This window comes from Gavialis gangeticus, unplaced genomic scaffold (genome assembly GCF_001723915.1).
Source record: "Gavialis gangeticus isolate Ggan-Ray unplaced genomic scaffold, GavGan_comp1, whole genome shotgun sequence".
Lineage (NCBI taxonomy): Eukaryota > Metazoa > Chordata > Crocodylia > Gavialidae > Gavialis > Gavialis gangeticus.
The window spans coordinates 24,495,976-24,508,456 of record NW_017729030.1 but is presented as its reverse complement, the minus strand read 5'-3'; the positions used below and the strand labels follow the sequence as shown (position 1 = coordinate 24,508,456).

At 41.0% G+C, this 12,481-nt stretch overlaps 1 protein-coding gene across 2 annotated transcripts in view; it reads left to right on the top strand.

The window, feature by feature from the left end:
• The window catches only part of PRDM5 (PR/SET domain 5), a 208,402-nt gene that overhangs the window by 184,504 nt on the left and 11,417 nt on the right, over nucleotides 1-12,481 (top strand). The window lies entirely within an intron of this gene.

Sequence of the window (12,481 nt, the reverse complement as noted above, 5' to 3'; positions counted from 1 at the left end):
ATTCCTCCCCATAAAGAAAATCTGTTATAGTCCCCTAGCACTGTAGAGCAAAACCTGAGTCCAACGGCTTTGCTCCAATGAAAAAGAGTGAAATTACAGCAGGGGTAAAGACAAAAGTATGCTTCAGAGACCTCTACTGTGTGACCAGAGACTTCTGGATATGGGCAAATATAATTTCAAACTACTTTAAAAACGGAGGGGGTGTCGGTGATAGCGGGCATGGAAGGGCTTTTTTAAATGTAACTCTTACTTATGAGGTCCTGTAGTGGTACAAGTGAGCTAAATCACTGTAATTTTAACTCTGTATGAAACAGAGCTTCATACTACCTGCATATCTGTTTTTCTGTGTTCCTTCCAAAGTTTCCTGTGGAAACACACCACCAAATTCTTCCCTGTTGGTAGCATCAGTAAAACTCTCGCTACATAGATTCTCCATAATGGTGTGTTTCAGCTTGCTGTTAATTATAAGGGACCCAATCCAAAGTGCGTTGTATCCCAAATAAGATCAGACCTATTCTTTACTCAGAGCAGGTTGTTGTCATCTTGAAAAATGATAAATGCTTTTCAGATTCAAACAAAATTAAGCCTTTATAGTGTTTGACGCTGACTGACTGCTATTCAGCTACAATTGTTATCTTTAACCTTTCTAATGATATCCTTCCAGAGTTTAAGTACAAACCCATGAGGTCTAGTCTAGAAATAGTTTTCCTTTGTTTCTAGGATACAAAAGAAGGACAACACTTATAGCACAATGGATAAACCTTGAGGAAACTCAGAAAAAAAGACATTATTTTAATATATGTGATCAAATTTCAAAAATAAATTTACATTTGTAATCATTTTTAAATATTTTACTTAAACGCAACAGAATAAATAGAGCCAATGAAAAATGAAGTCTTCAAGCAGCAGCATTCTTTGTATGGTCTAGAAACTTCACTTCAGATGCATATGGATATAAAGCCACGTATTTAATTATATAATTTAATTATCTGCATACTTTTTAATGAGTTGTCTATATTACATAGTAATAATAATAATTAGGATTGGGTATTTTACCAGTCAAATAAAGTTTGGTCAATTGACTGGTCAAATATCAGTCAAAAATTGTAAAATATTGCCAATAGGACCAAGTAGTCCACAGAAAAAAATCACAAAATTTTCTTTAAGAAATGTGTCAAAAACAATAAAAATATATATTTCTGTCAAGAAAACTACAAAAAAAAAGTAGGGTTTTTTTTGTAAAATTGCTATAATCTTTGACTGATCAAAAAATATGCATTCATTTGACTGGCCAATAGGCAATATTTGACCAGTCAATTGACCATTTGCCAACTCTAATAATAATAATAATAAGCATTCTACTTCTTATCAGTAGCTCTCAACACATAGTGACTACTGCACTTCCTACAGTGGGAAAAAAATGGTTTATCTTTGATGTTACTTTTGGAATAGATTACAAACCTCAAACTCTTTTGGAGTGACAGGCCAAACTAACACAGTGGGCACTTCTACACATGCTGCTGTGACGGTGTTGTTACTGCACCATCATTTAGTACTTCCTCTTGGAAGTACTAAAAGATGGCCCAGTAACAGCTGGTACTGTACCATGTATGCTGTGCAAGGTTATTTTTAGATATTATGTTGCCATAGTGACGTGCTATAACAGGGGAGCATGTCACTACAGTGATGCAGCTATGGTGTCATGGGTTTTGCTCACAGATGCTGCGTCACCATAGCATGTTGCTATGTTGACATAGTGTCACGTGTAGATGTGCCCAGTGTGATCAAAAGGCACACATCTGCTGGAGACCCAACCAGGACCACCACTTCCCCAACCACCTCATCAGTTGTAACCAGTTCCCACCAAATTGCCACTGATGTGTTTGCAACCTGGTCACTGCTGATGATTGTGTTTGTTTTCTCCCTGTCACCAAATTGCTGACACCATCCTGGCTTTGTGGGGTGGATAAAATTGCTTGGTAGGCTGGAGCTGGCCTGCAGGTCAGAAGCTGTCAATCCATAGAATTAGATAGCTAACTGCAAGGTTTAGTTTATAGTTTATTGTGCAAAATTCACCATGAGCAGAAGAGGGCCTAAATCTTATATAAGGGCCTGAATATAATAAAGGGCTTAGTCTGTCTGTCTATAATGCTCTTGGAGCACTCTGACTGGTTACTAAAACAACCAATCAGAGTGCTCCAATAGTGTTACAGACAGAAGGCGGCAGCGGCATGGAGGAGCACCACCATGACAACAGGGATGGAGGGGATGGAGCTGGGGGGTGAGGCCAGTGGCGCTGGCCTCGCGGTCCCATCTCTGGCCCTGTTCTCTAGAGTCAACGGAGTGCCACCATGATGGTGGGGATGGAGGGGATGAAGCAGCGAGGGGCAGGGTGAGGCCAGCACCTCTTGCTTCTCTCCCACCCCCTGGCCCTGCTCCTTGAAGGCAGCAGCAGCGCTGGGTGCTGGCGGAGGGAGATGGAGGGGACAACAAAGCAAGCTCTCCTCCCCCCCCACCCCCCCCCGATCCTTGGAGGTGGCAGTGGTGCAGGTGGTGAGGGTTAGCAAGCTTCCCGCCCCTCCCCTCTTTCCTGCCCGCCATTCTTGATGGGCAATTCAGTAGTCTTCTATATCCTCTCTAGTGTTCTGATTTAGTATTAGTTATCATAGAAGTGCTTTTGGCTTGTCTCTGCATCTCTTCTTTACAAATATTTCCCTTCCACTTATTTATACTATATTCTCTCACATGTATTGGCACATAATTATGTTCTTAAACTCCAAAGCCATAGATTGCTTACATTCTAAGCAAAGATGAATGTCAGGTATTTTTTGCATTAGCTAAGCAGAGAAATGTAGAGGGGGAAAAATGTTTAGCACCCTTGTTTAAAAGCCTTATTTTTCATACTCTTGAAAACATTTTCATAATCCTCTATTTGAACATTTACAAATGAAAATTGTAAAGTTTACTAAATGTAACAATATGATATGCCGAAGGTAAAATTTCAGTCCTGGATAAGGAGGTGAAATCGTCATATACTTTACCAGTGGGATTAGATGACAGATCATCCTCAGATCAGGAGAGACTTCTGGAAAAATCATTGCAGAGGTTGATTTAGGTCTGGCAGCTGCTAAACAGAGCACAGTCTGGGTGGCCCCAGGTGTCAGATCTAATGCTGGAATAAACAGAGAAGGAAAGAAAGAAGAGCACGCAATAACTTTCAACAGTAAAAAGAGAAGAAAATTCCAGGAACTTAATATTAAAATATCACATAAGTAAGGAGTTGCTTTAATAAAGGTTATTTTATCCCATTTAAAAAAAGAGAGGGGGAGAGAAAATAAAACTAACAGTGAACAGGGAATTTGTGGAACTTCTTGATGAAGTGAGCTTACAAACTATATCATCTTGGGGCAATTCCTTATACTTCCTTCTTACAAGTGTAGTTAGTTTTAGGTTCTTTCCAAAGTGCTATATAATCCATATCATCATGTTTCTTGCTGCAAGGCCCAAAGCTTAACTGTTGAATAAGAAATAACTTATAGCATTTTACTGCCATGTAATTTTGAGCATTATTAAAAGTGATCATAAACGTGTGCTCAAAAGTCATTATGTTGAATCAGCATTTTCATTTACTCTTAATACGCTCTCTTATTACATTAAATTCCAGATTGTACCTAGTCATAATGAAAAACAGAGAAGAGAAGGCATTCCCAAGTGCTTTTTCATCACTTCTGTTAAATATTATATATTTATACTTTATAAAATATAACAAGGAGACCTGTTTTGCAGCTTGTTTTAAATCTAATTTAATGGCTGCTGACTGTAATGTTCAGGCTTGTATATTTCATGTGTGCTTGTGGTTAAATACTGTTTAGTCTTAAAGGTTGGCCCATAAGGGAAAACCTTGAATAAAGTACATGGGTTTTTTAGTAAATATTTTGAAATTAAGAATTGCTATACACAATTTTACATTTGATTCCATTACTTGCATAAGTACCTCAGATGCAATGCTCACATTTCTTTAAGCATGTTTAAAGTGGCTTGATATTCAGAGACCTTTCTCCCAGAAGCCAGAATAAGTATAAGTGATGACCTATAATGAAACTCAATCTATTTATATTTAGATACCTAACTTTTGCTTATCCAAATTTGCAGCTTTGGCCTGTATAAATATTTAACTGAGAATATGTCCACTTTGGAGGAACTGTTGCTACTGTATAGAATCATAGAAAATTAGGGTTTGGAAGGGATCGCAGGAGGTCATCTAGTCCAACCCCCTGCTCAAAGGAGGACTATCCCCAACTAGATCATCTCAACCAAAGCTTTGTCTAGTCAGGTCTTACAAACCTCCAAGGATGGAGATTCCACAGCCTCTCTGGGTAACCTGCTTTACTCTACCCTTCTAGTAAGAAAATTCTTCCTAATAACTAACCTAAGCTTCCCTTGCTGCAACTTGAGACTGTTGCTCTTTGTTCATCTGCCACCACTGAGAACAATCTAGCTTCATTCTATTTTGAAACCCCCCTTCACGTAATTGAAGGCTTCTGTTAAATCCCCTCTGCCTCCTCTTCTCTAGATTAAACTAGCCCAGTTCCCTCAGTCTTTCCTCATAAGACGTGTCCCCAGCTCCCTCACCACTTTTGTTGCCCTCTGCTGGACTCTCCAGTTTATCCACATCCTTTCTGTAGGTGGGGAGGCAAAACTGAACACAGTACTACAGATGTGGCCTCACCAGTACAGAATAGAGGGGAATAATCACTTCCCTTGTCCTGCTGGCAACACTTCTACTGATGCAGTCCAGTATGCCATTAACCTTCTTTGTACTAAGGATACACTGTTGCCTCATATTCAGCTTATTGTCCACTGTAACCCCCAGGTCCTTTTCTGCAGAGCTGCTGCCCAGCCAGTCAGCCCCCTGCCTGTACTGAGGGTGTGTCTCTCACTCCCCATGTCTCACACCACTACTGGCTGCAGCTCAGGCCTCCCCAGTGATCCCAGAGTGGGGGGTGTCCAGGCCTAGGGCTGGGGCTTGGGCATACAGACAAAACATCTCGTCCCATCTGGGTGGGGGGCAGCACTAGGGTGCTGAGCACTGGAACTGAGCACTTGGGGCAGGGTCTGGGTGGCGCAGAGAGAAACAGGTGTTGGGGGAGGCACTGTGGGCAGGCTGGTTCAGCTGGACCCTTGGGAAGGTGGCAGCTGGAGGAGATTGGGGGCCAGGTGGGAAGTGGGGGCTGCCCTGGGGCTCTGCAGACTCAGGCCTTGCAGGCATGTGGGTGCCAAGTGGTACTTGAGGTGGGGCCCAGCCCACACAGTTCCACAAGGATAGGCCACAGCCACCCTGCCTGCAAGGTGACTGCCCAGGGCACGACACCGGGCTCAGGGGGCTCCCAGCACTGCGCTCAACCTCCCAGTGCACCAAGCCTGGAACCAGGAGTGGGGCAGAGCTGCCCCCGGTGCAAGGGCCCAGCTGTGATACCCAGCTGCAGGAGACCCCAGGGCCCCGGGAACAACCACCTGGGGCGGCGCTTGGGGCCAAGTCGGCTGAGAGCCTCCAGCACAGCGGCCCTCCTCAGTGCCTGTCCAGGCCCTGGCCTCACCCACCTGCAGCTCCCCTCAAGGGGCTGGATCAGGCTGGAGGGTGCAGCCTGGGGACAAGCAGAAAGCAGACTACATCATTGCCTGTATTCTCTTGACTCTGCCTCCATGGTGCTGGGACCTGTGGCTGTTTCAGACAGCCCAGAGTAACAACTTAAAATAATTTTTTAAAACAATTTCCTTGCACACCTCCTGGCACACCAAGGAAAATGTCTCCACATGTCACTAATTGGCACACATGCCAGGGGTTGCCTGTGTTTGGTCTACACTGAAATGGGAATGCACCTTGGTCAGGACCATCTGCAAACACATCTACCCATGTGCACATGTGCATGCTCTAAACCCAGAGCTGCACAAGATAGACTATACTAGTGTCACTGTTTTCATATTTGCAGCCTGCCTGTGGGAATGGATGGGCAGTATGTGCTCACTAATGGTCCAGACCCTTAAGGCTAAGACTTTAAGGCCTCATTACAATGTATGATAAAATAACTTCTGAAATTCCACCTTGTAGTTTTACCAGTAAGTTCAAGGGTAACAGGTTCAAGTCATGAATGAGGTAAGTGCCTAACCAACTTCCCCCACTGCAGCATTGCCTCTAAAATTAAAGCTGTTAAAAAAGACAAACAAACAAACCAGGGCTTATTAGTTAAATAATGATCTGTCAAAAAGATATTAATTACAAAAATTGTTGTCTTCCTAAAATACAAATGTATAGATTATGGAAAAACTGGATTTTTCTCACTGTGAATAAACATGAGTTTTTGCAAAGGAAGCAATACACTCTATATTTGCACAGCAATTTAAGTGGACATCTGTCATAAGCAGACTAAGTAAGCAAGTCTGAACAGTCTTATGTAGTTATACCAGGACCAAGCATCAGAGTAGTGTAAGTTTTTCCGAACCACTCCCCTTTTGCCTCAAGACTTGCATTCTTTGTACCTTACGTTGATCTAAATTATATGACTGTGCAGTTTAACCGCTCGAGACTTAAAAAGGAGGAAGCTTTTTTTCTTCTTGTGTACATTTGGCTTTAATCATGGCTGGTATCGTGTATGTCCATTTTGCACTCACTTGGCACACTCTTAAATGTTTACACAGGGCACAGAGCATTAGAGTAAGAGGCCACTGGTTGCTGCCAGTAGAGTCTTTTCTTCCCTTGCCTATCTTCACTTCACACAAACACGGGCAAGTATTTGTGAGAGTGGCATACTTAGAAGTACTTGGTTGGCCCTCTGAAGCCAATTAGAATATAGTTGTACTGACACATTTGCAAATCTTATCCTAAAATTAATCATTCTAATGTGTGCATGATTGGCAAGCTTAATCTGTGGTCTGTCAGAGAAAGAAATGAAAGGGGGCAACTACTCAGAGGTCAGTGTAATCAGAGTTCATTGCATTGGTGTTTTATTAGGACATAATTTGGTTTAAGTAAGAGGATATAATTCTAGCCAGTGTGGTATGATCATATTGCATATGTGACTTGTGTTTTCCACCTTGTGAATGATGCCCATTCTTGTCTTAATCTACATTTTTAAAAAATATGTTAACTTGGGTAAAAAAACCCTTATCCTAGCAGTTTTTCCTGCCTCTACCAGAGAGCTTATATTCATAGTTTTGTGAAAGAGTTTTAATTTAGGTTATCTGGAGACTGAAATAGCAACTATGATTTACTGGTTTGATTAGTTGCAGTGTTTAAGATCCCTAATAATGAGTTTTAGCTAAATAACATAATATGTGTCAGCCACATATTTTCACCATCGAAGTGCATAGAGCAAGCAACCATATGCAGTAATGCTAAGTTAGTATGCAACATAGCATTAAGTGTCTCTTAATGGAGGCTTTAACGTCCACAGCAGTTCACATTTTATTGTTTTCCAAATTTGAGCATTTTCATCTGTCATGGTTTTAAGAGACTATAGCCAGGTTATACCCATGGGTTACTATGGCTAACACTGCCATAATAGAGATACTGAGGTGTTTTCGGTATCTGTGCATAATGGGTTCTATATTTTGAACATTAATCTCAGCATCAAAACACTTGTGCAGTTATGTGGAATGCAGGGTCATGATTCACGAATTCAAAGACAATGAAGAAATTGTATGTTTGATAACAGTAGCCTTGGTACACTGGCCCATGAGCTTCATCATTTAAAATGCCCAATTTCTCTTTGTTCTGTCCAGTCTTTATGGCCAAGATTTTGGCTGCTGAAACCCAGTTTTTGAAAGTGCGGAGGCCCAGTGTTGTTTCTTTTGTACTCTTTTTGGTTTTGGAGGTAGAAAGTTTATATGTTCTGTTTCTTTTTTCATGTGTATTTCTATTTATACCTGACATAATGTAAAATTTACAGCTAAAGCAGTTAGTCCAATAAAAGATACCACAAGAATAAAAGGACCTTTCATTTTGGATATTAACAACATTTTAGGTTTCTCTTTCCTCTTCATGTATGTAATCAGTTCATGAAAACACAGTCCTTTCCCTTTGCTGCCATTATCATAGTTTGGGCAGATGCTACTTGGGTATCATCTCACAGTGATAGCAATCCTACACTTTTTCTGAAGTCAGGATTTTATCATCTTCCTGGTGACCTTCTCAGTTGAAACCTAGCAAGTTTTTTGTTTTACCTTACACTTTGGGTGCAGACAGAAGTGCAGCTCCCTGCTATAACTGAGAATGCTTTTCAGGAAGCACTCTGAAATTCAACACCCCCCTGGAACAAACAGAAGTTCATTGTTGGTTACAGGGGGGAGGGGAATCTAGCTGCTGGCTGGGAGCCTGCAGCCAGTTTCCCCTGGTAATGGCCCCTCTTCTCTTCCATCCTTATCCCTGTTTTCAGAGTGGGAGTGGGGAAAGAGAGGAGAAGAGAGCAGGGGCTGAAAAAGCCCCAAACCGAATTCCCTCCACTCCCTTTCCTCTTCCCATTCTGAAAATGACAATAGTCTGATAGGCAGTGCAGACAGAAGTTACAGAAGATTCAGTGTTTTGAAATGTCCTTTCCTTACCTCTCATGCAATAAAGGCTCACATTTTCATCCAATTGGTCTGCAGCTGTCTAAGCTGTCTGCAGCTGTGCCCTTATATTTAGTTATGACTATAGACCGCTATCTGTGGCCAGATTGGGTGCGAATTATCACTTTTGTCTGACCCCTTTAAGTCTTTCCATCTTTCTTCTAATTCCATAGTGCCCCTATTGTTCCTAAGACATAATGGCATTTCTTTTCTTTCAAACTTGTTGTTATAGATCTTTTTGTATCTTTATTTTTCAGTATAGGCTTGCTTGCGTAGAGATTGTATAAGTCGTCATTTTTCACATATTATAATTGCTCTGACCTCGGAGTATCAGTACCTTGTAATAAAGTGGTGTGCGTGTTTGTGTGTGCACATACAGTATTCTGTTTTGAAGAAGTCCTTACTCAGTCCAGCAAAATTCCCTTCAATGTAAAGGTTTCAAGATTGGACACACAACTTTTTTAAGATTGTTGTTTGACAATGGTTTCTTCTAGATTGAAAAATCATGCAAGTTGCAAAAATAAGATAATGACTTAAATCTACAAAGTGGATAAACATCCATGAAAAGAGCTTCCTATGCAGCTCCCATTAATGGGAGACCATTAATCCTGTTTGATTATGCACAGCTCATCAGCACATCTTTTACTACGAGGAGGATTTGTCCTGTATACCACATTGATTTGTCTTGTATACCAACTTGATTTCTCTCTATTTATGTATGTCTAGTTAGGTATGAAGTAATATTGCTTTTTAAATGCAGAATTCATTGCTTGGATTGAAATGAACTATGTTGTTCTTCATTATTCTGATCTTTATTTACAAAATTTAGTATTTCTGTCTATGTACTACATCTGGAATCCTACTGGCAGGTTATTCCACCAGGACACGGATTCTTTGCCTTCATAAACACAAAGGATAGGATACTTGCCTCCACTAAGGTTACTTTGTAAAGCACTGCTCTAAATGGAAGTTGAGGATTCTCTCAGAATAGTATTTAAATCAATGGCATTGCTCCATGCTGAAGTATTAAGATTTGTCTGATAAAGATGAGGCAGGATCAAGCTCCATATGAATACTCTTTGTCTTTTCTGTACATACTAAAGCAGGGGTTCAACAGCACCTATCCTGAAGGAATGAGTCCTTCTGACTCATCCTTGTATGCTAGTATATCTCTCAAAATAAAGCAATGCAATAAGTTTATGATTTGTAAACAAAACTACAAAACAGTCTCTTCATTGGTAGCCAAAAATAGTAATTATATGTTCTCCATTCTGAAAAATATCTAGCATAAACATTATTTGGAACTCTACAGACACTTACATGACTATAGCATTAGTAGTTTCACATTCCCTTTAGGCATGTGGGCCAGGTACAGACATTACATGACAGTCATATGTGTAACAGAACAGAAGTTTGGTGCAGAAAATCGGTCTATACCCATAGAAGTTCGGCACACAGACTAATTTAAAAATGGTGGAACCCAATCTAAGATTTACGCCCTGTAACAGGGAGCCAGCGACTCCTGTTCCACAGATTAAGCAGGCTTGTCAGGAGGGCCTCTGTGAAAGCAAACAGATAAGATAAGACCCACCAGCTCAAGAATGGGCTACTTGGGGAGGGAAAGGTGACCACTCCCCTCTCACTGAGAAATATTGATGCCTGGGACTGGTGAGTCACCAGACACAGACACTAATAAGTAATAAAAGCAGGATCAGAGAGGTACCAGAGGGAAAGAGTGCCTGGGAGAGTGCAGCGAGAGGCACAAAGAAGAGAGGGAGCTCCACAGAGAAGTGGAGCCCTCATGCTGAGGGAGAGAGTGAGAAAGAGAGGACTCATGGAAAAATCCTATTAGGGAATCAAACTCTTGGGAACTGGGCAGACAGGAGCCCAGAAGAGGATTTACCTGAGAAAGCTTTGCTTTCTTAGTGGCAGACTTGTGTGTTGGTGATTGCCCAGACTGGGCTACTTAAGCTAAAGCAACAGCAAACTTTTGTTAGGACTTGTGTACCTAGGGCAGGCATATGTTTACTTAAGGCATTAGCCAGACTTCAGTTGGTTTGACCTGCGGTTCGGGAGGGACTGGTAGGGGTGAGAGGGGGTCCCAGCAGTGCCTAAAGAGGGCAGAGGCAGGGCTTAAAAGCCTAGAGCCCTAAGAGGGGCAGAGACCAGGGTCAGAGATGAGAGCCCAAGAGGGCAAGACCAGGGCTGGAACCCACAAACCAGGATCCATATAGTGGGCCTGGGCTAGAAGGCCCAGAGAAAAAAGGGACAGAGGCCGAGAAGACCAAAGCTCCAATAGAAGAATGACTAAATGATGCCACCTCTGTGGTATGGGTACAGCTGTAGAGGAGATCAGAGGCTTTGAATAGTCACCAAGGCTATCACTGCCTTCAGAGACTAGGAATGTAGCCCTTAATGCCCCTGGGACTGGGTTAGCCAGGAGTGGCAGATACATAGGCAGGATAAGTGGTCCCCCAGAGTCCTGGGGAGCCTTTCAATGACTACTTTCTTCCAAGAGACATCAAAGCTGTGGCAGGCAAAAGGAGAAAGAAGAACCCAGGAACAGGTTAAGCAGGAAGCCAAGGGTCACTGGGGGATACTACTACATGTCATGCCCCATCCTGCTGCACCCTCCTCTCCCCTCACCAAAGGGCGAATGTGTGTTCTGTTTGCTACAAATCTAAACTACACTGCTTACAGAAAACCACGTAACTTAGATCAATTCTGTCTCAAGCTTTTTGAATGTCTGTACCTAGCCATGAAGAAACTTATAATCAGAGTTACTTATTCTTCTGGACTCCATTTTCTTATACATAGTTGTACTTAGTCCTAAAGTTCAATTGTAAGTTTCTAAATAAAAGCCATGTGTTGTATCAATATACATTTACTTCTGTGTTCTTACTGGAGGGAAAATGTGTCCATTCAAATCTATGTATTATTTTTGGATAGGAAAGTAGTTATGGGTATGGGAGAATGGGGTATGCAAACTACAAGCTATTGATATTCAAAGACAGTTCAAAACTACATGATAAATGACAAGATTGTGGGGAATTTAACTTTTTTTTTCTTTTTTTAAAAAAGTTTTTCCAGTTTTCGTTGATTATGTTCAAATAATCTCTATTTCCTAAATAACCAATAGAGAGAAGGCAGGTTAGTGTGACATTGGCATCTTATAGACTAACTCATTATTCTTGTAGCTACCGATAATACTATATGAATTTGAGGAGTTCATTAGTTTTCAAACTCTCACAGAATTCCTGTCATTCGTTCTTCCAATACAATGAATCTTGAACACTGGTAATTCAAGTTAGACTACCTTCACTTTCCAGCAATAACGCATTCAACTACTTAGGGTTAAACCCTGGCTCTGTTAAAGTCTATGGAAAAACTGCTATTGACTTCAAAGGAACCAAATTTTTACCCTTAATCTTTAAATCTAAAGATCAACTCCATTACAGTAGATAGAAATAACTCCTCCAGAACTGTATCACTTGTATAACAGAATGGAGGATCAGGTTCAGAAAGGGTCCTTGGTCATGCTTAAGTTTTTTGATTGCTGTTGAAACATTTGGAAACCTGAATAGCATTTGATTTACTTTTATACTACTCACACAGCCATTTGTATAACTCAGAACTTCAAGTGACTCCCTACTGCTGGCTCAAATGGAATTCATACAGATTTCTTGCCTAGTAATTCTTAAAGTTTATTTACTTTGGTTTTGGTTTTGTCTGGAGAAAAATAAATCCATAAATTTGGACTAAAACAATATGAAATCTTAAGCCAAAACAGAAACTAGTATGAAAAGGAAATAAATTCTATAAGTGGAGTTTGAAAGATGTGTGGTATATTTTAAGCATTTAATATGATTGTTGGCAG